Below are 27326 nucleotides of genomic sequence, written 5' to 3'. Positions count from 1 at the left end.
TCTGAGGCATCTCCAGGTGGGTAAAATAACCAAGAAACCCAACCCGTTGCAGTCTAGTCGATTCCAGTTCATAGCAAGCATGGGACAGAGTAGAAGTGCCCCATAGGGTTTCCAAGAGCAGACAGCTTTACAGGGGCAGACTGCTACATCTTTCTCCTGAGGAGTGGCTTGTGAGTTTGAACTATTGACCTCTCAGTTAACAGCCGAGCTCTTAACCACTGTGCTGCCAGGGCTCCTTCCCTTCTTGTTAGGCATTATAATAACAAATCCCAAATAAAGAAATAAAGATAAAACAGACATTTTTAAATAAGATAAACAAGTTGGCATGAAATAGAATAATTATAGTTTCTTTTTTCTTAAGTTAAAAGTTAGAACATGGAAAAGTTCTAATAAACTTAACTCGGAAAATAAGAATAAAAGTTTGTTAAAATGCCAATTAAAAAATATTCTATAGTGGGAGGGAGAACTGATCAAGTGCTGTGGGCAGCCCTGAGGAGAACGTATGTTTTAAAAGAGCAGGAATTCTCAGCGAGAGGTTAAGGAGTTGAGGCAACCCCACCTCTGCCGTGTCAGCATCAGGTAGGGACTATATCAAGAAACCTACTTTTCCCCACCGACTGTAGAAAGGGAGACTCTACAAAACCTTGTTGACTGGTAGGAACAAGCAGAATATATAGTGCAGGAGTACTCTGTGTATGTGTGTGTTGAGATATGAAAATTTGAAAAACAGAAGTTCTCTGTGTGTGTTAAGAAAATTTGAAAAACAAGTTACTTAGAAGGCATTTAATATAGGGTGTAAGAAGAGAGGACCATGATACATAAGGGAAACATGGATTAAAGATATTTGTAGCAGTATGAATTAACTGGCAATTATCTTTGTTTTGTTAGCAGTTGGGGCCATAGGCTACCCTATAGCCCTTGAGTGTGGATACGTTTTCACTGGGAGTGGCTGGCCTTCACAGAGTCTAGTTTGGAGAACAGGGTTTAAGCCCAACAGTTATGCACTTGGCAGCTAACCAAAAATTGGTGATATGAACCCATCTAGCAGCTCCATAAGAAAAGACCTGGCAATCTGCTCCTGTAAGATTATAGTTTAGAAAACCCTCTGGGGCAGTTCTGCTCTGTCACACGGGTTCACTATGAGTTGAAATCGACTTGATGGCACCTAACAAGAACAACAATCTCCTGTGAGTCTAATTATTACATTGCATAGCATAGTATTTTGGGGAAAATAAAGGCCAGTTAGAAATGTATGAATACTTAACCTTAAATATTTTATTCTTTGTTATAATAATTTTACAAATTTATAAGCCATAATTAAAAAAAAATGTTTTGGGACTGGGAGGGTTGTCAAACCCAGGGTCTGTAGCAGGCAGAACTGAATAGTTTCTCTTTAAATTGAATCCTGTTATTTGCTCTTGGAGGAGAAAGGAATGGGAAGTGGAGAATCAAAATGTGGAGAAAGGCTACCTTTACTCAGAGTTTAGTATTTTACCTGGCAGGGAGGAACCATGGAGAAATCTCTTGTACAGCCACGGGGAATTCCTCGTTCAAACTTAAGTAGCATCATAGAAAAGGAGTAAAACGTAACCAGCCTTTCCCTGGTTCAGTTTCATTTTCTTTCCATTCCGTGTCAAAGCAGTACCATGAATACTAAAGGATTTATAGTCGTTCTGACTGTTTTCAGCAGCTGGCTTCATACAGACTTTCACACTAATGCTAATGGTTGTGAACTTGGTGTTCCAAAAAGAAAGAGAAATGGAATATTTTTGTGCATAATTCCAACTTTTTTAAAAATAAGGCTCAGTGCAGAATTTAAAAAAACAAAACCTCCCAGCAGTTAGCCAAATGCTTTGCATGTATTAGATGCTTAACAGTTTTTACAGGAATGAAAAGTCAAAAGTGGGTAGTGTGATAGTTATTTTTCACCAAGGGATTTTAATATTTCTAGGTCAGTTATTGATATTTCATGAGCATTTAGACAGATAACTGCACTGTGCCACCCATATGAAACCGCAAACAAAAAACAGAACATGTGTGGGCTATGTATGTCTGTTTTCGATTGGGCCTTTTTTGTTTGGCTAGTTGTTGGGTAAATAACTCATTTCTAACAGGCATGTTTTCATTTACAAATGACTTAGTTTTCAAGTGGAAACTTTTTAATCCTAGAATGTTAGGGCTACTGATGATGGTAGATAAAGCAGTAACTATGTACTTCTGGATTTGAAAAGACTAGGAAAATATGGTACAGATGATCGTTATATGCACTCATGAAACTTTTTAGCACACTGTGTATTGTAAGAAATTTGGAATAGAGAGATGAAATATCATACCCAATATTGTTGTTAGTTGCCATGGAATCAATTTCGACTCATGGTAACCCCATGTGTTACAGAGTAGAGCTGCCTATAGGGTGTTCTGGGCTGTAATATTAACAGAAGCAGATTGCTAGGCCTTTACTTCCATGGTACCACTGGGTAGATGTGAACCACCAAGATTTAGGGTAGTAGTAGAGCACCAACCCTTTGCCCCACCCCAGGACCTATACCCGATATTAGTTCATTTATAATATTGGTACTCTTTGGACGTATTTGGAGGTGGGAGTCCTTTTGAAGTTAATTATTGTATTTACATGCTGTAATAGTGGGATTGACAGTTTAGAAAATCTTTTCCCAGTACTACAGATTACGCTGGTAAAATGAGGCACCTGTTGCAGGTGAGATATTAGCAGAATGGAAAGTGCATACAAGAGTATGAATGTGCATTAATTTGTTGTTGGTTGTTATTTTATTTAACAGACATTTATTCAGGACCTACTGTATGGTAGGAACTGGGATCAATGGTGAGGGGAAAGCAGGCAATGGTTCCCCCCTGTATGGGGCTCACATTCCACTGGGAGAAGGGATTAAAAAAAAAAAAAAAAAATATATATATATATATATATATATATATAATATATATAAATTGCACGTATAATGGAGAGTCACAAGTTACCATGAGGTCATATAATGGCAAGAAAGGATTGACCTGTTGAAGGAGCTCAGAGAAGGCTTCCCTGAGGAAGTGAGGATTGATCACTGAGCTGAAGGATGCATGGGAGTTAACATGGGAGTGGAGAGGCAGGGCAAGAGTGAGATTTATGTGTGTATATATGCAGAGACCTTGTGGAGAGGGAACACAACACAGCTAAGGAACAGAAAGAAGGTCACATTAGCTGGAGTGCAGCAAGCGAAGGCAAGTACCAGTTAAGGCTGGAGAAGGTGGGGTCCTCTCCTATGAGCACTGGGAAACCATGAAGGGTTTTTAAGTTGGGGACAAGTAAGGAGGTGACATGACTGGGGACAGCTTTTAGAAAAGATCCTGCTTGGAGCCCTCCAGTCTGATTTTACACTGAAAAGTCCAGTTTGGAGGCTACATTACAGCAATCCAGAAAAGTGATGATAATAGCTTGAGAAAAGGGGATCCTTTAGTGAGCTATATAGGAGGTGTTAGAGATTGAATTGTGTTCTCGAAAAATAAGTGTTGGGATCCTAACTCCTATACCTGTAATCCCACTTGGCAATAGAGTTTTCTTTGTTATGTTAATGAGGCCATAGCAGTATAGGGTATATATTAAGTCAATCACTTTTGAGATATAAAAAAGCAGATTAGGCAGTGGAAGGAGCATAGATGGGAGAAGATATATGCCACACCACATGAAGATCACCAAGGAACCTAGGAACAGAAGTTGAAAGAGACAAGGTTCTTCCCCCAGAGTCTACACAGAGAAAGATTGAGAGGGAGAGAGAGAGAAAGAGAGAGCCAGAGAGCCTTCCCCTGTAGCTGTTGCAATGAATTTGGACTTATACCCTCTTAAACGATGAGAAAATAGGCATTCTGTTCTTTAAAGCCACCTGCTTGTGGTATTTTTGTTACAGCAGCACCAGGAAACAAAGAAGTAGAATCCATAGAACTTGGTGGTGGACTGCATATGGCATCGGAGTAGGAAGCTGGAGAAAGTAAGTTATCGAGGGTGACCCCCTAGGGTTCTGGCTGTCCAACTTGGATGCACAGTCACCATCCACTGAAATGAAGAACCTAGAACAGGACCAAGTTTAGCAGGCAGGTCATGAGTTTGGTTTGGGTTTGTTGAGTTTGACGTGTCTTTGAGATGTCCTGTGGTAATGACAAGTAGTCAGAAGCTCAGAGGAGAGATCTGGGATGGATATTTAAACTGGAGATTTTCCTGCACGTAAGTGGTAATTGAAGCTGCAAGTGGAGATGGAATCACATAAGAAGTGAGTAGAGAGGAGAAGGTTTAGGATTGAACCTCAAGGAATTGTGTTATTTAATGGCGGGTAGATGAAGAAGAGCCTGCAGAGGTGTCAAAGGAGTGGCCAGGGAGGTGGGAGGAAAATAGAAGTGTGGTGTTATAGGAGCACAGGGAAGAACGTGTTTCAAGGAGAAAATGATCGGTAGTGTCTGCTGTTGCTGAGAGGTCAGATGACATGAAGGCTGCACATAGAAGTCACTGGTGTTGACCTTAGCATTGGCAATGGCTGTTTCAGTAGTGTGATAAGGGTGGGAACAAGAATGGAATGTGTGAAGTGTGAAGACTGAAAGGGACAAACCTTTTTAGAAATTTGGTTGCAAAGGGATAGAGAGAATGGGAGAGGAGGGAGAAATATTTATATGTGTGTGTATATATATATATATATATATATATGAAAAGAGAAATAGGATTGGAGAAGAGGCTGTAGACCTGCTGAATTTTGTTTTTGTCAGGAACTTGAGAATGTTTAAAACTCAGTAGAAGGAGACAATTGAAGAGGAGAAAATAAGGGATGATGAGGAGTGAAAGTTTCCTTAAGAACGCCGGAAAGGATGGATCTAAAGTGCACGCGTGGAGAGGCTGGCCTTAGATAGGAGGGTAACACCTCTATTGTATAGGTGGGAAGGAGGGCAGATGGGTGAAGATGTAGGTAGTTTTTATGGTTGGTAGCAGGATATTGAGAGTTTTCATATGTTGGCTTCTATTTATGTATGTGTGAAGTAGGGTGAGGATTATCTGCTGAGTATGAGGGTGGAGGGTTGGAGATTGGTGGCATAGCTTGAGGACATCAGTTAACCAGGGTCTTTGAGTCTTTGGATGGGAGAAAGTGATTGGAAGGCTGAAATATGATACCACTGAGGATGGGGAGAGGGTGGTATAACTGGATGGAGGGACCAAAAAGCATATGGGTGTTCACAAAGGGTTGGGGCAAAGACTTGAAGGGGGCCAGGAGAAGCAAACATGCTAGGACTGCTACCTGACCCCAAAGTGTGAGAGCCTAGAAAGCCACTACCTGAGAGGGCTGCAGAAGAATCTTCAGGGCACTGAGAGGAGAGGCCCAGGATGTAGCTGTTTTCTAGGTGACCTGCACTTTAGCAAGCAGGATATCCTTCTCCAGGGACAGATCCCTCCTGATAACATGTCCAAAGTACGTAAGACATAGTCTTGCCATCCTTGCTTCTAAGGAGCATTGTGATTGTACTTCTTCCAGGACAGACTTGGTCCTTTTGGTAGTCCATGGTATATTCAGCATTCTTTGCCAACACCGCAATTTGAAGGCATCAGTTCTTCTTCAGTGTTCCTTATTCATTGTCCTGCTTTCACAAGCATATGATGCAATTGAAAATACCATGGCTTGGGTCAGGTACACCTTAGTCTTCAAGGTGACATCTTTGCTTTTTAACACTTCAAAGCGGTCTTTTGCAGCAGATTTGCCCAATGCAAAGCATGTTTTGATTTCTTGACTGCTGCTTCCATGGGTGTTGAATGTGGATTCAAGTAAAATGAAATCCTTGACAACTTCAATCTTTTCTCCATTTATCATGATGTTGTTTTTTGGTCCAGGTGTGAGGATTTTTTTCTTTATGTTGAGGTGTAATCCGTACTCAAGGCTGTGGTCTTTAAAGCACTTCATCATTAAGTGCTTCAAGTCCTCTTCACTTTCAGCAAGTAAGGTTGTGTCATCTACATAGCGCAGGTTGTTAATGAGTCTTCCTCCAATCCTGATGCCATGTTCTTCTTCATACAGTCCAGCTTCTTCGATTATTTGTTCATTATACAGATTGAATAGGTATGGTGTAAGAATACCACCCTGATGCACACCTTTCCTTACTTTAAACCATGCAATATCCCCTTGTTCTTTTCAAACAACTGCCTCTTGATCTATGTACAGGTTCCTCATTAGCACAATTAAGTGTTCTGGAATTCCCGTTCTTTGCAATGTTATCCATAATTTGTTATGATCCACACAGTCAAATGCCTTATCATAGTCAATAAAACACTGGTAAACATCTTTCTGGTATTCTCTGCTTTAAGCCAGGATCTGTCTGACATCAGCACTGATATCCCTGGTTCCACATTCTCTTCTGAATCTGGCCTGAATGTCTGGCAGTTCCCAGTAGATACACTGCTGCAGTCGCTTTTGAATGATCTTCAGCAAATTTTACTTGTGTGTGATATTAATGACATTGGTAATTTCCACATTCGGTTTGATCACCTTTCTTGGAACTAGGCATAAGTATAGATCTCTTCCAGTCAGCTGGCTAGGTAGTTGTCTTCCAAATTCCTTGGCATATACAAGTGAGCACTTCCAGCAATGTATTCATTTATTGAAGCATCACAATTGACATTCGGTCAATTCCTGGAGCCGTGTTTTTCTGCCAATTCCTTCAGTGCAGCTTGGACTTCTTCCTCCAATACCGTCGGTTCCTGATCATATGCTACCTTGAACTGGTTTAACGTCGACCAATTCTTTTTGGTATAATGACTCTGTGTATTCCTTTCAACTTCTTTTGATGCTTTCTGTGTCAATTACTATTTCCACATGGAATCCTTCACTATTGCAATTCGAGTCTTGAATTTTTTCTTCAGTTCTTTTAGCTTGAGAAATGCTGATCTTGTTCTTCCCTGTTGGTTTTCTATCTCCGGCTCTTTGCACATGCCATTACAATACTTTACTTTGTCTTCTCGAGAGGCCCTTTGAAATCTTCTGTTCAGTTCTTTTACTTCATCGTTTCTTCCTTTCGCTTTAGCTTCTCGATGTTCAAGAGCAAGTTTCAGAGTCTCTTCTGACATCCATTTTTGTCTTTTTTTTCCCTTTTGTCTTTTTAATGACCTCTTGCTGTCTTCATGGATGATGTCCTTGATGTCATTCTGCAACTCATCTGGTCTTCAATCATCAGTGTTCAATACGCCAAATCTATTCTTGCGATGGTCTCTAAATTCAGGTGGGATATACTTAAGGTCATACTTTGGCTCTCATCGACTTGTTCTAATTTTCTTCAGTTTCAACTTGAACTTCCATATGAGCAATTGATGGTATGTTCCACAGTGGGCCCTGGCCTTGTTCTGGCTGATGATATTGGGCTTTTCCATCGTCTCTTTCTACAGACGTAGTCGATTTGATTCCTATGTATTCCATCTCGTGAGATCCACGTGTATAGTCGCCATTTGTGTTAGTACAAAAGGGTATTTGCAATGAAGAAGTCTTCGGTCCTACAAAATTCTGTTATGTGATCTCCAACATCATTTCTATTACCAAGGCCATATTTTCCAGCTACTGATCCTTCTTTGTTTCCAACTCTTGTATTTCAATCACCGGTAATTATCAATGCATCCTGGTTGCGTGTTCGATCAATTTCAGACTGCAGAACCTGATAAAAGTCTTCTATTTCATCTGTGGTCTTAGTGGTTGGTGGGTAAATACGGATAGTAGTCATATTAACTGGCCTTCTTTGTAAAAAAAAAAAATAGGTGTATGGATATTATCCTATCACTGGCAGCATTGTTCTTCAGGGGAGATCTTGAAATGTTCTTTTTGATGATGAATGCAATGCTATTTCTCTTCAAGTTTTCATTCCTGGCATGTTAGACCATATGATTGTCTGATTCAAAATGGCCAATACCAGTCCATTTCAGCTCACCTGTGCCTAGGATATCAATGTTTATGAATTCCATTTCATTTTCGACCCTTCCCAATTTTCCTAAATTCATACTTCATACATTCCATGTTCAGATTATTAATGAATGTTTGCAGCTGTTTCTTCTAATTTTGAATCACGTCACATCAGCAGATGAACGCCCAGAAAGCTTGACTCCATCCGTGTCATTACAGTTGACTCTACTTTGAGGAGGCAGCTCTTGCCCAGTCGTCTTTTGTGTGCCTTCCAACCTGAGGGACTCATCTTCCCACACCATATCAGACAATGTTTCATTGCTATTCATAAGGTTTTCATTGGCTAATTCTTTTCAGAATTAGACTGTTGCTGGGTCCTCCTTCCTAGTCTGTCTTAGTCTGGAAGTTCAGCTGAAATCTATCTGCCATGGGTGACTCTGTTAGTATCTGAATACCAATGGCATAGCTTCCAGCATCATGGCGACACCCAAGCCCCCACAGTACGACAAACTGACAGACATGTGGAGGATGGCAAGGATAGATTTCTGCAGTGGCAGTACCGGCTAACTTCATTTTGAGCACTGAGTGAAGAAAACAGGGATGAGTTTAGTGTCTAGAGGACAGTGTTGTTTACCTTGGCTGGAGTGACAGCAGACCACTAATTTCCATAGCCTGCATGCTGCTTGAGATGGATGATAGTGGAAGCAGAAGCAGAGACTTACCAATAGCAAAAATGCCATATACTGTTTTAGGTGCTTGATGAATATCATATCATGTATACAAAGTGACTGCTGTGTAAAAGGTGTTGCCTTTTATTCCTGTTGCATTACATCTTTCTGATTGGGATTCATTATTTCAGTTTATGTAGATAATTTTGAAACCTGATTCTGTTACCCATGATATTAGCTGTCTTTCCCAGCTCTGTGTCATATGCAGAGTAAGTAAACATGTCTTTGTAAAAATAGTCACTGAAAGGGCACCCAGAAGAGAAAACCCGATAGAATAAAGCTGGAGATATTTCTCAAGTCTACTTCAGACCATGATCTACACTCTGCTTCTAGTTATTCAGTTGGCTCTGGATTTACCTACTTTTGCTATCCAGCCCATACTTCTTTTTATTAATCACAAAATTATCACGAGAAACTTTCAGAACCACTCCAGAATCAAGTTATGCTTCATTCGGCATTCTTCTATATACCAGGATGTAGCACTCAATTAATTGTGTAAGTGAGGAATAGGAAGGAGTCAGGGCTGACTGGTTGTGTTAGATTGGAAGATGGGGAAGTGTTTGGATCAGAGCGTCATTCACTAATATACGGAATGGGAGGAAGGGCTGGTTTGGGGTAAAGTTTAGTTTGGGCCATATAGCACCTGACTCAAGCCATGGCCTTTTCGATCGCCTCGTATGCATGTGAAAGCTGGACAATGAAAAAGAAAGATAGGATAAGAATTGATGCATTCAAATTGTGGTGTTAGAGAAGAATATTGGATTTACGTGGATTGCCAGAGGAATGAATAAATCAGTCTTGGAAGAAATAGAATCAGAACGCTCCTTAAAAGTGAGGATGGCAAAACTTCGACTCACTTTACTTTGGGAACATCATTAGGAAAGACCAAACTCTAGAAAAACACATCATGTTTGGTAAAGCAAAGGGTCAGTGAAAATGAGGGAAACCCTTAAAAGGTGGATTGGCACACTATCCACAACAATGGGCCCAAACATACCAAAGATCATGATGATGTCATAGGACAGGGCATCACTTTGTTCTAGTATACATAACGTGGCCATGAGTCAGAGCCCACTCAACAACAGCAGAAGCCTGCAGGGCCTTCAGGACACCCAGATGGAGTCATCTAGTGGGCAGGTGACCTTCCAGGACTGGTGCACTGGGGGATGGCAGGGTCTGGGAGCACACAATAAGCAGTGTAGAAATTGTGCTGAGAAGAAGTCCTGGAGGGAGGGAGGTAAGCATTGACAAGTGGAGGGAGTTCATGCCAGATAGCCTCTATTTTCTTGGCGAAATGGGAAGAAACCTCATCTGTTACAGAGAAGGAGAGCTGGAGATATGAGGGCGGTGGACGTTTGGAATCAATGTACAAATAGGAAAGGGAAGTTACTGGGGATGGGAAAAAGAATGCTAAGTATGATCGAGGCATTCTTCCCAGCTTCGCCTTACTTGCTGCCCCTAAAGACTAACGTGCAAGACCTTTCTCCCTCTTTTTAAGAGTATTTATTGCTAAACCCTACAGCAGTGGTTCTCTCCTGGAAGTAGCATCACACAGTGAAGGAGTGTGGTTGTTTACATTAGGGTATTTGCACCAGTGATTCTGACCTTCTCCCTAAGGAACGCCTATACTATTAGGGAACAAGAAACATGGGGAAATGCAAGTAATTGTTACTGTGTTCCCAGGTTGGTGGTTCTGGACTTACCTGCTGGTCATCTCTGCTGGGTATTTATCCAGTGGAAAGCAGGGCATGCTCCCTCAGTATCCTGAACTACAGCTTTCTGTGGTGATGGTCGGTATGCCTGCTTCCTTGTTGGGCGGTTCGCAGGTTCCTGGTCTGTGTTGGGCACCAGCACAGTGTCTGGCACACGGTAGGCACATGACAAGTGTTGGATGAACTGAAGCTGAAGTGAAGACTGAGTCAGCCCTGTCCCTGGCAGTCCTCCTGCCAGGAAGAGACTGGCTTTCAAAAGCTCATGGCTGAGAGGTGTACAGCAAGCCTTTTCATGTTCTTCCCTACTGAGAAACCAGCTCACATTCAAGTTTATATAAATTGGATGGGCGGTGGGGGGTGGGGGGGGGTGGTAAAAGCACAAACATCATGGCTTTCAGCACGTCCCTAGAAGGGTTTCTTTGGTGTTCATGATTCCTGTGACTCAGGATGGGCTAATGTTGTGAAGTTCGTGTTTAGAAACTCCCCGTGTAAAAGTGCCACGGAAATATTTCCCATATTTGTTTCAGCTGTCCTTTCTATGGCACTTCGTATCCCAGCCTTCTGCCAGCTACTAGCCACGTGTAGAGGTGTGTGAACTAGGTCCCGTGCTCTTCCACTTTTACTGGGTATTCCTGTGTTCAGCAATTGCCCAGCTTTCAAAGGCCCTTCATCTACTTTAGTAGTGAGCATCTTTTTTTTTTTCTTTGTATTTTACCATTTTCCTTGCCTGACACAGTGTCCTAAAGTGAATGAACAGGGGCAATTTCTTTGTGCCAGAAACACTGGTTTCCTGGGGAGATGTGTAAAAAATCCCCAGATTAGTCTCAGATTTGGCATGCCTGATTAAGCAAGCAGCTCCTTAATAAGAAGCAAAACAATTTTATTTGCTTCTGTCTGTGTGGAGCCTTTTATGGAAACCGCAACTTGAGTGTATGGAGCCCTTTATGTAGTTTTCAATGAAACATGTTTGCAAGGGAGACTCTTGACATACACCCCAAAGACTTAACTGAAAGTAAGTCAATTGAAAGTATAACGAAGACTGGGTTTTTCTGGGTGTGATGAATATCTTAATGGTAAATTGAGTGCCTTTTACTGGATTAGTTAAATTAACAGTTCATAAAATGGACGCTACATGATACCTATATAACTGTTTTATAGTATAACTTTTAACAAACATTTATGAAATAAATGCTCACGGTATACATTAAATTTTAACAAAAATATATGAGCTGACTGTGCTCAGCCCCCCTCTAGTACCAGCAGCGAGCAGACAAAATCCCTCAGAGAAACCATCCCTCTAGTTAGGAACAGATTCTCCACTCTACTCTGAGGACTGACTTCATTTTCTGCATTTATCTGCCCCCCGCTGGCCTTCAAACCCCTATTTGCTTTAGTTAGAAAGAACATTTCCCCTTTATACCTCACTTAGTAGATTTTAATAAAATTTGTGTACAAAACCTTTATGTATTATTTGGTTACTATTAAACTTAGGCTAAAAGACTTCAAACTAAAAATTTTATTACCCAATCCACATGTGTTGAATTTTTTAAAAAAGTAAATGAGCAATATAGTTAATGGAGTCACAATGAGAAGAACTGTACTATCTGTATTTTTACTGAGCACAGAAAACAGAATGAGGAAAGAATTCGTTATAGACACATGAGGTCTGTTGGAAGGGGCCTGTGGGAGACCGATCCTTATCATGACATCCTGGTTGGAAGGGAATGAAGTAGGGTTATTGCTGGTCCAGTCAGTGACTTGATTTTTCTCTAGCGAATTGGCTTCAGTAGGTGGCTTTACTTCTTCACATTAGGCAGCTGGAAATGTGTACTGATTCACTTCATTTGAGGGTCAGCTCCTTCAAAGATGGAGCCATAGAAATGCTCTGTTTGCTGGACATGAGCAAATGCATTACCATATTTTTTTGGTCTGAATGTTACTAAGGCTCTTCGGAACCAAATAAAAACCATGGAGGATTTTTGGTCCAAACATACATGTGACTGCGGAATATTTTTTAGAAGTTAAATACAAATTTAAATAGTAAGTAGTATGGTTCTTTTCTAAGACTGTGCTATTCTTACAACTTTAATTTTGTTCTGATATTGTTTGTGCTTCTATAAATTAGTTTTTATTTGGTAATTATTGTTTGTTTTGATTTTACAAATAATGTTATTAATCTTACGACTTTTAGCTTAAATTATACCTGAGAAATTATTTAACCAACTCTTTCATTTTATAGTTGAGGAAACTGAGGTGTAGAGAATTCAGTTGATGTTTCCTAAGTTTAATAAAAAATAATATTACTAAAAGGATATCTTCAGTTATAGTACTTCAGATTTCCTATTAATGTTAAACTTTAAGACTTAGATGATTTCTGAATCTCATGATGTTAAAGTTGTCTTCTAAAATTTATAACACTCAGATTTTTAAGATAACAGATTTTTCCCCCTCTTTTATTTTAAATACAAATGTAAGACACATGACAAATAGCTGGTAAAGGCGAAGAAACACAAAAAACTTAAAATTCCTACAGTTTCTTTGTATTTAAAAAAAATACTAAAACTATATACTCTTTAAAATGCAAGCAATTTTCAGTGTTGATTTATCATGAGATAGCAATTTATATCTATCATTTCTTTTAACAGATTGAAGAAATATGGATACCATCATTAACCTAGGTACTATTTTTGCCAGCTTTGTCATCTATCAGCTTATTTTCCATTTTGTAAGTTCTTGGTTTTCAGCAAAAGTTTCTCAATGTTTTAAGGATCTCAGCTTGGAAGAGAAGATTAAATGGAACTTAAGGTAAAGCAAATAAAAATGTAACTGATTAACTTAAAAAAAAACAACTACTTTTGTGACATAAAGTAGCTATCTCAAATATCTCAAAAGAGTATTTTTCATTGAGGATGTAACAAATTTTAAGGTCAGGTGTTGTTATTTGACCTTAGGAGTAAAAGTAAAGAAGTAGGTAGATGTCATACCAGACATTTAAAAAAATTTTTACATCAAAAAGTGTTAAGATGAAATTATTTAACTTTCTGGGGAAGCATCGGACGGTTCAAGTTAGACACCAGCTGTCTAAGACTACTGTTTTGTCTTCTTTTCTGGAATGTTCAAGATAAACACATGTTCTTTGGAAGTGATAACAGAAGAAGACATGCCTTGGCATTGTGAGCAGCCTGTACATAGTACTTGGCTTAGGGCAGTTAAATAGTACACACCAGAGAATACAGGGCATGATCAGTGCATCCGAATCTTTCTTCTAATATATTTTCATTACCTTTCAGAGCCATTCAGAATGTATTTTTTGCTATGTAATTTTAAAGTTAAGAATTGCTTTTTAGATTTTCCTTAATGAAAAAAAAATGGGTAAAGAACAAGATAGCTAAGGATGCAGAAGTCTGCTGGAGTTTTTTGATAAATTGGCTAAACATTTTCTTTTTTTCTGCAACTCATTAATCTCTCACAAGGTTTCAAACACCAAATGACTCTGATGACTGCTTGACCTCCTTTAAAGCATTTCATGTGCTCAGACATGGCTGTGCATTTGCAAACGTCAGTGTGTGACAGCCACTGTGGGAATTTTTTTTGTTGTTATTTAGTTGAAGTTAATGTTAACTGTAAAATGAATTCAGCAAGTCTTTAAGATTGCTGTAATTGATTTTCTTTGACTTTTCCTTTTAGAATTACAGAACTTCTGCCACATGCCTAAGTATTTCAGAAAGATCATATTTGACCTGAAATTCCCTATCTTTGAGTCAATTTTTTTTGTAGGCATACACTTTTTTTTGTGTGTGTGTGGTAAATGAAACATGCATTTTCATCAGTTTTTTTTCACATGTACAGTTCAATGACACTAAATGTGTTCATCACGTTGTTCAAGCATCACATCATCATTCACCGTTCCTGAATTTTTCATCATCCTTAAAAGATGCTCAGTGTCCCCTAAGCATTATGTCTTCCTTTCCTGCACCATCCTGCCTGCCTGTGGTAACCACTAGGAAACCTTGAGCTCTATATACTTGCCTGTTCTAGATATTTCATATAAGTGAGATCATACAATATTTGTCGCTTCTGACTTAATCCACTTAGCGTAATGTTTTCAAGGCTTGTCCATGTCGTGGTATCAAGACTTCATTTCTTTTTATGGCTGAGTGATACTCTATTTGTGTACGTACCACATTTTGCTTATCCATTCATTTGCTGACAAACATTTAGCCAGTTTCCAACTTTCAGACATCCACTTTTACAACTCATAATGTGAATAAGACTTTATTTATTTTCTTGTGAACATTGTAATGATTTGTCTGGTTCATACATGCTATAGTTCTTGTCCAACAACCAAAAATCATTTCTCCACATGTGTTTGAAAAATGAAAGGTAAGTTTTTTTTGTCTTAAATATAGCACAGGAGGTGGGGCCAAGATGGCTGACTAGGTAGAAGCTACCTCGGATCCTTCTTGCAACAAAGACTTGGAAAAACAAGTGAATCGATCACATACATGACAATCTACAAACCCTGACCGTCAAACACAGATCTAAAGAGTTGACCTGAGTGAAAGAGACTGAGAACGAACAACCATGGGGAAGCAGCGACTGTTTTTGGAGCCTGGAGCCAGCGTCCCAGTCAGGAAACCTTGGCGCTGGGCTTTGGACTGGGTGCAGGGGAGCTGAGCTCGGCAGCCTGAGATGGCGCAAACATGGGGCGCAGCCCTAGTCCCCAGAAGTGACCTCGGGGGAAGCCCAGCCAGTGCACGCAGGCAGCGCAGTGACGCGGCTGATAGAAGGAGAAATCACCGGGAGGCAGCAACTGGTTTTGGAGCCTGGAGAGTGGCGTGTCAGCCGGGGAACCTTGGCGCTGGGCTTTGGACTGGGAGCAGAGGAACTAACCACGGCTTCCGAGACAGCACAAGCACAGGACGTGGGCCTGACCCTCGGGGGCAACCTCAACCCAGCCAATGCACACAGGCTACACAGAATCTCAGATAAAACAGTCATCCCAAGCAAGATAAGTAACTTTGTCTATATTCCGGGGTGCTACTCTCTCCTATTTATCTGAACCCTCCCCTCCCCTTCCTAGGCGGCTTCATTAACATTGGAATTTCCTGAGCCAGAGAGTGAAGTGTGCTGTGTTTTTTCTTTCTCTCTCCCTCTCCTTTTTTTTTTTTGGTCTTTCCCTATCCCATTCTCCTGGCCTGAGAGAAGCAGCTACAAAAAACCCTGGGACCAAAAATCCTTCCCTAACTGGACTAAAAACACAGAACCAGCTCCAGCCAAGCATCTGTGATCCACAGTCTTGGGCTTTCATCCCTACAGGGAACAAGGTGGCTATTATAATGCAAAGCCATTCCTGATAGGGATCTGACTGTAATTGTTTTAGCGGATTACTGGAAAGACAAGTTTCCCAGGTCTGATATCTCTGCGTATTCAACAGAGTCCTCACTGACCCACAACAGGGAACTGAGGGCTGAAGCTCCCCCCAGACCACCTAGTCTCCTGCCTTAGGGGTCTAAGGAGGGTGACATCTACCAATCTGTAGAGGTACTTTCATTGGGGGCCTAAGGTACAGCTGCAGAGCCCACCCACCAAAGTACTTTAGGAATAGAGACACACCTACCTCTCTGGCACTTGGGGGAAGCCTGTCAGCATCCTGCCCCCCCTGGAGTGTGACCGCCTGCTGCTACTAGAATCTGGTGCACACAACTATCACCACCACTCCTCTAGGTGGATAGGTGACAGTCTGCACCACACACTTGATGACCCAAAATCAGATTCTACTCAAGAATAGTGAATGGACTCTTAGGCTTATATATCTGGTAACAGCCCAAACCACCTGGTAATAGGACGTAAGTGATTCAAGGGCTACAACAATCAAGACAGCGCAATCCAGTAGCCAATTTAAGTATATTGAAAGAAAACAAAACAAGATAAGACAGTGAGCAAATATAGAATAAATCACTACAATATCTTTTAGATGGTTTGGAGACAGCAGTCGATATCAAACCACATAAAGAAGCAGGCCATGATTGCTTCTACAACTCCCCAAACTAAAGGATCAAAATCTTTCCCAAAATGAAGATACAATCCTGGAATTGCCAGATGCAGAATATAAAAAACTAATTTACAGAATGCTTCAAGACATCCGGGATGACCTCAGAAATGAAATAAGTTAATCTACAGAAAAAGCCAAGGAACACACTGACAAAGCAATTGAAGAAATCAAAAAGATTATTCAAGAACATAGTGGAAAAATTAATGAGCGGCAAGAATCCATAGAGAGACAGCATTAAGAAATCCAAAGGATTAACAGTAAAATTACAGAATTAGACAACTCAATACGAAGTCAAAAGAGCAGACTCGAGCAATTGGAATGCAGGGTGGGGGATCTGGAGGACAAGGGAATGGACACCAGTATAGCTAAAAAAAATCAGATAAAAGAATTTAAAAAATGAAGAAACCCTAAGAATCATGTGGGACTCTATCAAGAAGAATAACTTGTGTGTGATTGGAGTCCCAGAACAGGGAGGGATAACAGAAAATACAGAGAGAATAGTTGAAGATCTGTTGGCAGAAAACTTCCCTGACATCATGAAAGACGAAAGGATATCTATCCAAGGTGCTCATAACCCCATATAAGATTGATCCAAAAAGAAAATCAGCAAGACATATTATCATCAAACTTGCCGAAACCAAAGATAAAGAGAAAATTTTAAAAGCAGCCAGGGATAAAAGAAAGGTGTCCTACAAAGGAGAATCAATAAGAGTAAGTTCAGACTACCCAGCAGAAACCATGCAGTCAAGAAGGCACTGGGATGACATATATAGAGCACTGAAGGAGAAAACTGCCAGCCAAGGATCATATATCCAGCAAAACTCTCTCTGAAATATGAAGGCAAAATTAAGACATTTACAGATAAACACAAGCTGAGAGAATTTGCAAAAACTGAACCAAAGCTACAAGAAATACTAAAGGAAATTGGTCAGAAAACCAACAATATCAGATACCAGCACAGCACAAGGTCACAGAACAGAACATCCTGATACCAACTCAAATAGGAAAATCACAAAAAAAAATTAAGATTAATTTTAAAAAGAAAAAAACTTTCAAAACAGGGAATCATTGAAGTCAATATGTAAAAGATCACAATAATCAAAAAGAGGGACTAAATACAGGTGGCATAGAACTGCCATATGGAGAGGGATACAAGGCGATATAGGATAATACAAGTTGGGTTTTAACTTGGAAAAATAGGGGTAAATATTAAGGTAACCACAAAGAGGGATAACAACTCCATAACTCAAAATAAAAACCAAGAAAAACATAACAACTCAGCAAACATAAAGTCAAATACTATGAAAATGAGGAACACACAATTTACAAAGAAAAACCTCTCAACACAAAAAAGTAAGTGAAAAAATGAAATTGTCAACAACACACACAAAAAGCATCAAAATGACAACAGTATACTTATCTATAATTACGCTGAATGTAAATGGACTAAATGCACCAATAAAGGGACAGAGAGTCTCAGACTGGATAAAGAAACATGAACTGTCTATATGCTGCCTACAAGAGGCACACCTTAGTCATAGAGACACAAACAAACTAAAACTCAAATGGAAAAAAAACATATCAAGCAAACAACAAGCAAAAAAGAGCAGGAGTAGCAATATTAATTTCTGACAAAATAGACTTTAAACTTAAATCCACCACAAAGGATAAAGAAGGACACTACATAGTGATTAAAGGGACAATTGACCAGGAAGATATAACCATATTAAATATTTATGCACCCAATGACAGTGCTGCAAGATACATAAAACAAACTTTAACAGAACTGAAAAGTGAGATAGACACCTCCACAATTATAGTAGGAGACTTCAACACACCACTTTCAGAGAAGGACAGGACATCCAGTAAGAAGCTCAATAGAGACATGGAAGACCTAATTGCTACAATCAACCAACTTGACCTCATAGACTTATACAGAACACTCCACCCACCTGCTGCAAAGTATACTTTTTTTTCTAGTGCACATGGAACATTCTCTAGAATAGAGCACATATTAGGTCATAAAACAAACCTTTGCAGAATCCAAACCATCGAAATATTACAAAGCATCTTCTCAGACCACAAGGCCATAAAAGTGGAAATCAATAACAGAAAAATTAGGGAAAAGAAATCAAATACTTGGAAACTGAACAATACCCTGCTCAAAAAAGACTGGGTTATAGAAGACATTAAGGAGGGAATAAAGAAATTCACAGAATGCAAAGAGAATGAAAACACTTCCTATCAAAACCTCTGGGACAGCAAAAGCAGTGCTCAGAGGTCAATTTATATTGATAAATGCACACATACAAAAAGAAGAAAGAGCCAAAATCAGAGAACTGTCCCTACAACTTGAACAAATAGAAAGTGAGCAACAAAAGAATCCATCAGGCACCAGAAGAAAACAACTAATCAAAATTAGAGCTGAGCTAAATGAATTAGAGAACAGAAAAACAATTGAAAGAATTAACAAAGCCAAAAGCTGGTTCTTTGAAAAAATTAACAAAATTGATAAACCATTGGCCAGACTGACTAAAGAAATACAGGAAAGGAAACAAATAACCCGAATAAGAAACGAGATGGGCCATATCACAACAGACCCAACTGAAATTAAAAGAATCATATCAGATTATTACGAAAAATTATACTCTAACAAATTTGCAAACCTAGAAGAAAGGGATGAATTCCTAGAAAAACACTACCTACCTAAACTAACACAATCAGAAGTAGAACAACTAAATGGACCCATAACAAAAAGAGAGATTGAAAAGGTAATCAAAAAACTCCCAACAAAGAAAAAAAAGCCCTGGCCTGGATAGCTTCGGTGCAGAGTTCTACTAAACTTTCAGAGAAGAATTAACACCACTACTACTAAAGGTATTTCAAAGCATAGAAAATGATGGAATAGTACCTAACTCATTCTATGAAGCCAGCATATCCCTGACACCAAAACTAGGTAAAGACACCACAAAAAAGAAAATTACAGACCTATATCCCTCATGAACATAGATGCAAAAATCCTCAACAAAATTCTTGCCAATAGAATACAACAACATATCAAAAAAATAATCCACGACAACCAAGTGGAGTTTATACCAGGTATGCAAGGTTGGTTTAATATTAGAAAAACCATTAATGTAATCCACAATATAAATAAAAGACAAAAACCACATGATCTTATCAATTGATGCAGAAAAGGCATTTGACAAAGTCTAACACCCATTCATGATAAAACTCTCAGCAAAATAGGAATTGAAGGAAAATTCCTCAGCATAATAAAGGGCATCTATACAAAGTCAACAGCCAACATCACTGTAAATGGAGAGAGCCTGAAAGCATTTCCCTTGAGAACGGGAACCAGACAAGGATGCCCTTTATCACTGCTCTTATCCAACATTGTGCTAAAGGTCCTAGCCAGAGCAATTAGGCTAGACAAAGAAATAAAAGGCATCCGGATTGGCAAGGAAGAAGTAAAATTATCTCTATTTGCAGATGACATGATCTTATACACAGAAAACCCCAAGGAATCCTCCAGAAAACTAATGAAACTAATAGAAGAGTTTGGCAAAGTCGCAGTTTATAAGATAAACATAAAAAATCACTAGGATTCCTCTACATCAAGAAAAAGAACATTGAAGAGGAAATCACCAAATCAATACCATTCACAGTAGCCCCCAAGAAGATAAAATACTTAGGAATAAATCTTACCAAAGATGTAAAAGACCTATACAAAGAAAACTACAAAGTACTATTGCAAGAAACTAAAAAGGACCTACATTAAGTGGAAAAACATACCTTGCTCATGGATAGGAAGATTTTACATAGTAAAAATGTCTATTCTACTAAAAGCCATCTATACATACAATGTACTTCTGATCCAAATTCCAATGACATTTTTTAATGTGATGGAGAAACAAATCACCAACTTCATATGGAAGAGAAAGAAGCCCCGGATAAGTAAAGCATTACTGAAAAAGAAGAAGAAAGTGGGAGGCCTCACTCTACCTGATTCTAGAACATATTATACAGCCACAGTAGTCAAAACAGCCTGGTACTGGTACAACAACAGGCACATAGACCAATGGAACAGAATTGAGAATCCAGACATAAATCCATCCACATGTGAGCAGCTGATATTTGAGAAAGGCCCAGTGTCAGTTAATTGGGGAAAAGATAATCTTTTTAACAAATGATGCTGGCATAACTGGATATCCATTTGCAAAAAAATGAAACAGGACCCATACCTCACACCATGCACAAAAACTAACTCCAAGTTGATCAAAGACCTAAACATAAAGACTAAAACGATAAAGATCATGGGAGAAAAAATAGGGACAACATTAGGAGCCTTAATACAAGGCATAAACAGAATACGAAAGATTACTAAAAATGACGAAGAGAAACCAAATAACTGGGAGCTCCTAAAAATCAAACACCTATGCTCATCTAAAGACTTCACCAAAAGAGTAAAAAGACCACCTACAGACTGGGAAAAAATTTTCAGCTGTGACGTCTCCGACCAGCGCCTGATCTCTAAAATCTATATGATTCTGTTAAAACTCAACCACAAAAAGACAAACAACCCAATCAAGAAGTGGGCAAAGGATATGAACACGCACTTCACTGAAGAAGATATTCAGGCAGCTAACAGATACATGAGAAAATGCTCTCGATCATTAACCATTAGAGAAATGCAAATTAAAACTACGATGAGATTCCATCTCACTCCAACAAGGCTGGCATTAATCCAAAAAATACAAAATAATAAATGTTGGAGAGGCTGCGGAGAGATTGGAACTCTTATACAGACTGCTGGTGGGAATGTAAAATGGTACAACCACTTTGGAAATCTATCTGGCGTTTTCTTAAAAAGTTAGAAAGAGAACTACCATACAACCCAGAAATCCCACTCCTCGGAATATACCCTAGAGATATAAGAGCCTTCACACAAACAGATATATGCACACCCATGTTTATTGCAGCTCTGTTTACAATAGCAAAAAGCTGGAAGCAACCAAGGTGTCCATCAACGGATGAATGGTTCAATAAATTGTGGTGTATTCACACAATGGAATACTACGCATCGATAAAGAACGGTGACGAATCTGTGAAACATTTCAGTACATGGAGGAACCTGGAAAGCATTATGCTGAGTGAAATTAGTCAGAGGCAAAAGGACAAATATTGTGTAAGACCACTATTATAAGATCTTGAGAAATAGTATAAACTGAGAAGAACACATACTTTTGTGGTTACGAGGAGGGAGGGAGGGAGGGCGGGAGAGGGTTATTTACTGATTAGTTTGTAGATAAGAACTACTTTAGGTGAAGGGAAGGACAGTACTCAATACATGGACTGTCAGCTCAACTGGACAGGACCAAAAGCAAAGAAGTTTCCGGGATAAACTGAATGCTTCGAATGTCAGCGGAGCAAGGGCGGGGGTTTGGGGACTATGGCTTAAGGGGACTTCTAAGTCAATTGGCAAAATAATTCTATTATGAAAACATTCTGCATCCCACTTTGAAATATGGCGTCTGGGGTCTTAAATGCTAACAAGCAGCCATCTAAGATGCATCAATTGGTCTCAACCCACCTGGATCAAAGGAGAATGAAGAACACCGAGGTCACACGATAACTATGAGCCCAAGAGACAGAAAGGGCCACAGGAACCAGAGACTTACATCATCCTGAGACCAGAAGAACTAGATGGTGCCTGGCCACAACCGATGACTGCCCTGACAGGGAGCACAACAGAGAACCCCTGAGGGAACAGGAGAACAGTGGGATGCAGACCCCAAATTCTCATAAAAAGACCAGACTTAATGGTCTGACTGAGACTAGAGGAATCCCAGTGGTCATGGTCCCCAAACCTTCTGTTGGCCCAGGACAGGAACCATTCCCGAAGACAACTCATCAGACATGGAAGGGACTGGACAATGGGTTGGAGAGAGATGCTGATGAAGAGTGAGCTACTTGTATCGGGTGGACACTTGAGACTGTGTTGGCATCTCCTGTCTGGAGTGGAGATAGGAGGGTAGAGAGGGTTAGAAACTGGCAAAATTGTCACAAAAGGAGAGACTGGAATGAGGGAGCGGGCTGACTCATTAGGGAGAGAGTAAGTGGGAGTATGGAGTAAGGTGTACATAAGCTTATATGTGACAGACTGACTTGATTTGTAAATTTTCACTTTAAGCACAATAAAAATTATTAAAAAAATATAGCACGGATTGTATTGTTGAAATGTACTGTACTAAATAAAGGTAGTGACTATTATTTGTTTTAAACTCTTTCGTACATGCAAAGATAGATGGAATGCTGGAAAATAGAAGAAAGAGTGGAAACTAGGGGCGTGCAGTCTCTGCTACCAATTTAAGCTCTCCATTTCTTTTTCACTGTCCTTAGGGTAGGCGAAACGGTTTTGAATCTTGTTGTTGTTAGGTGCTGCCAAGTTGGTTCTGACTCATAGCGACCCTATGTACATGAGAACGTAACACTGCCTGGTCCCGCACCATCCTCAAGACTGTTATGCTTGATCCCATTCTTGTAGCCACTGTGTCAGTATATCTCTTTGAGGGTCCTCTTCTCTTTCATTGGTCTCCTGCGTTACCAAGCATGATACCCTTCTCCAGGGACTAAGTCCTCCTGATAACATGTCCAATGTATGTCAGAAGAAGTCTCACCATCCTTGCTTCTAAGGAGCTTTCTGACTGTACTTCTTTCAAGACAGATTTATTTGTTCTTTTAGCAGTCAATGGTATATTCACTATTCTTTGACAAGACCATTAAGTCAAAGGTGTCAACTCTTCTTCCGCCTTCCTGATTCATTGCCCAGCTTTCACCTGGGTAGCTTCATGTCAAAGAAATAGGGAGGGTATAGAGAGGTAGATGCACACTAAAATGCAACAAAACAACGAAATTTAAAATGCTTTACATATTTAGCCTTATCACTGCCATTCTATGCTGCAGGAAATTACCATTTGGGAAACTGGATTCTTATTTGAAAAAAGGAGCATGGGATTATGTAAAATTCGTTTAGCTATTTAAATGGTGTGTTCTCTCTGTCTCTGTCTTTCTCATACTTTAGAGTTACTTCTGCTTCCCACTCCAACTGTGAGGGAGAGAATGAAAAAAGGGAAAAAATTGGCTACGATTTGAGTAAAGTACACATTCATGTCTTGAAACCCAGCCTCCAATCTTGAAACAGGTGGATCAATACAGCACACATAGTTCTTCCCAGTAATCAGGAAAAAGTCTCTGAACAATGGGTGGTCTAAGCCATCTAACAGAAAAAAGATAGGAGGAAAAACCTCACCAGAAAATGTACACTTGAGGGCTTATAGTTTTATTATCAATGAGAAGTTGTTGTGTTTAATTGTTACATACTTGTAGATTACACATAAAAATATAATCTTAAATTTTTAATATTTTCTTATTTTTATCCAGTTGCTGTCATATGGATTAGAAAGTTCCATCGTGTAGAAATAATCCTAATTTTACATTTACTGCTTTAAAATTTAACTCTCCTGTTTATTTAAGCTATATCATTTCTATTGGTAATAGACTATTTGTGAACGATTAAATCAGTAAGTTTAAATAACTGTTGTAAGAAGGATCACTGATTATTTCCTAGGAAACCAGTGTCTTTTCGTAAGCATAAGCATTTCTTTTTCATTTTCTTTGAAGAAAAATTGAAATATATTAATCTTGGGCAGCATTTTGGTATTTCTTTTTAGACACTAATGAATTTACATTTTTCTTTGTCAGGAATCTAATTTTAAAGAATAAGACACGAAATTTTTACTAAGAGAGAAGTGTCAAAGTATAGACTTTTAATATAGAATAGTATGTTAGCACAGGGTGTCTGCTTCTCCTCTTCCTTAAAATGGGAGCTGTTTGGTCCACGTTACATTTATCTGTCCTCTAACGAATTATAGGAGCCCTGTTGGTGTGGTGGATAAGAGCTTGTCTGCTAACCAAAAGGTCTGCAGTTTGAATCTACCAGCTGCTCCTTGGAAACCCCATTGGGCAGTTCTACTGTATCCCATAGGATTGCTGGGTTGTAATCGACTGAACGGCAACAGGTTTTTTTGTTTTAATGAATTATATGCGATTTCCATCAGCTGAGGGCTTATAATCCGTTCCATTTACCATATAGTATCTCAACAGAAAAGAGAATTTGATGCGTGAGTATCAGGAACAAAGAAAATTCTTCTGAAAGAAAACCTTTGGACTTAAGGTTATTGAACACTAAAACTGGTTAGTAAGAGAGGCTATGCTTTTTTTTTTTTTTTCTCATACAATTTTTGAATGGCAACAGAAAGCTGACTATAGGGTGACTTAGATGGAGTGTTTCATTTAATCATCAAAGAGTTTATGTTTTTCTCTTGCTATACCAAATGGAACACAGGTATGCTTGGCATGAAAATTCCAGACTTGTAAGTCAGGTAAATTGGCCTAAGTACTCACACTTCACAATGATCCCTTGGTATTGCAAAGAAGGGGTGCCTTTAAATTAGATTTTTTGAGACTTAAAATAATATTTGATTTAATATGATTACACTCATCTATTTAGAAACATGTCATCTATTAGATAAAATATGTTGGCTTTTCATGTTAAGAGATTTTCTAACATCAAGCTTTATCTTGGTTGACACATTTCAGTTATACTTAAAGATCTGGGGTCGTATTTTAGAGAGATATTTATTGCACACCTGTAATTTATAGAGAAAAAGCTTTGCTATTCCTTTCATCTTGTATTCTAATGAAGAGAAAAGACAACTTCATTACTTGCAAACTCAATCAAGATGTGAGAAGCCCTAAATTGTTGGATAAAAAACTTCCCTGTGTGGATAACTACATAGTAACCTACATGTAGATCTTTCAGTGGCACATCATAGAGTTTGGGTATCGTTTGAGTCATTAAATTATTAATTAGCAGGATATGTTCATAGGAACTGATGTTTCTCATTTAAACCTTATTCCTTCTATAAAAGAAAACTGGACCTGGTTCTTGTGAACAATTTGCTTTCACCTGAGTGCTTGTTTTAAAACTAGGCCTCAATTTCTCTACTCATAAGTGCTTTTGTAATATTGTAAAATAAGGACTAATAATAGCTGCCCTAGCTTTCTCATGTCTTTGTTACAAAAATCAAGTAAATTAATGCCTATGGGTGTACCTTTAAAACTGAGATCTCCCAGGTAATACATCTTCATTTCATGATCCATCTGAATTCTCTTTTAACTATAGCAAAAACAAACAAACAAACAAAAACAAAAAAATCAACCCTGTTGCCTTTCAGTAAATTCCAACTCATAGCGACCCAATATGACAGGGTAGAACTGTCCCATAGGGTTTCCAAGGAGCAGCTGCTGCATGTGAGCTGCTGAACTGCTGACCTTTTGGTTAGTAGCTGATCTCTTAGCCAGTGTGCCACCACGGCTTCGTTCAAGGATAAGGAAGTGGTTAGGGCCAGTACATTAGGAAGCATTCCCAACTGATTTCCTAAAGAGCAGAGAACTCAGCCTGCAGTGATGCTGTTGGAGATGGAGGTGGGAGCTGGGTGCTGGGTAGTGGGCTTACCAGTTGCCACCTCTCTGTACAAAACTCCATCAACTGCTTTATCACATATGCTTCTGGTTTAGAGCTCTTCACCAAGCAGTGATTCCTCGGTCTCCTAGCAGGGGACTGCAGTCACGGGCATTCTTTTTGTCATTAATTCCAAAGTAAAGTGTGGCCCTTGGATTTCAAAATGGCAATTTGCTATTGTGCTCCCAGGTATATTCCACTGTGATATTTAAATGCTTCTAGATATAACTTTTTAAGAAGGCTAAATGTCTTGCCAGAATGAGTTAAAGTTTGGTGCAAAGGATCTGAAATCTTTGTATGTATTTTGTTTCATTTCAGGGTGGTATCCACATGTCAAGGTTTAGTGGTTGGAGTTTTTAGCCTGTGTATTATTTTATTTCGTGAGGCTGCTAAGGCTGATCCACTTTGGTAAGCTGTTTATTCCTAAGATAGTCAATTTGATTTTCATTTTTATATTAGTAATACTAACATTTCTTACTTTAAAGCATAAAGCATAGATATGGTATATATTTTATGAAAATGCATGTGTTCAAGATTCATTTCAGCAATGTGCCCTAAAATGATTCATTTTACATTTGAATACGTACAATGAGGGTTATTTTGTCTTATTATTGTAATTATTATCAAAAATAGGGAGGTTATGGTGATGATATGAACATTTTCACTGTTAGTAAATTAAACGAAGTTACTGTAAATACTGTTCTGAGCAAAAATGAGTTATTATTGAGACACATTGATCAACTTGGATAACAGCTACTTAAGACTTAGTTTTCTAATCCATAGTTTGTAGCCATCAATTGATATCAAAGAGATGAAAAATGAGAATTATTGATGGCTACATGAGAAGAATTTATTACCACATTAGAGTATTTGATGTATCGGTAATAACTGTGCTCCCTGGAGAATTCTACCAAATATTTAGAGAAGCACTTACACCAATACTACTCAGATTATTTTTTTGGAACACAGAAATGGAAATGATACTTCCGAATTCATTCTATGAAGCCAGCTTAACCCTGATACCAAAACCAGGCAAAACCACCACAAAAAAAGAAAATCACAGATCAATATCTCTCATGAATATACATGCAAAAATTCTGAACAAAATTCTAGCCAATAGAATTCAGCATCATATCAAAAATATAATACAGAAGTATCGGGCAGGGCCAAGATGGTAGAGTAGTCAGATGCTTCCAGTGGTCCCTCTTACAACAAAGACCTGAAAAACAAGTGAATCCATTATATATATGACAAGCTAGGAACTCTGAACACCAAAGGCAAACTTAACAGATCGGACTGAGTGGCAGGAGGAGGGAGAGA

At 39.0% G+C, this 27326-nt stretch overlaps 1 long non-coding RNA gene across 1 annotated transcript; it reads left to right on the top strand.

The window, feature by feature from the left end:
- The first annotated feature begins 1143 nt into the window (after positions 1-1143).
- LOC111752890 (uncharacterized) lies at positions 1144-26935 on the top strand. Its single transcript, XR_002787786.2, has 3 exons — positions 1144-1187; positions 13011-13170; positions 26325-26935. It is a non-coding gene; the product is annotated as an uncharacterized LOC111752890 (long non-coding RNA).
- The last annotated feature ends 391 nt before the right edge of the window (positions 26936-27326 follow it).

Source organism: Loxodonta africana, chromosome 3 (assembly GCF_030014295.1).
Source record: "Loxodonta africana isolate mLoxAfr1 chromosome 3, mLoxAfr1.hap2, whole genome shotgun sequence".
In the NCBI taxonomy this organism is placed as follows: domain Eukaryota; kingdom Metazoa; phylum Chordata; class Mammalia; order Proboscidea; family Elephantidae; genus Loxodonta; species Loxodonta africana.
The sequence above is the reverse complement of the archived record's forward strand: the minus strand, read 5'-3'. Positions and strand labels throughout refer to the sequence as shown.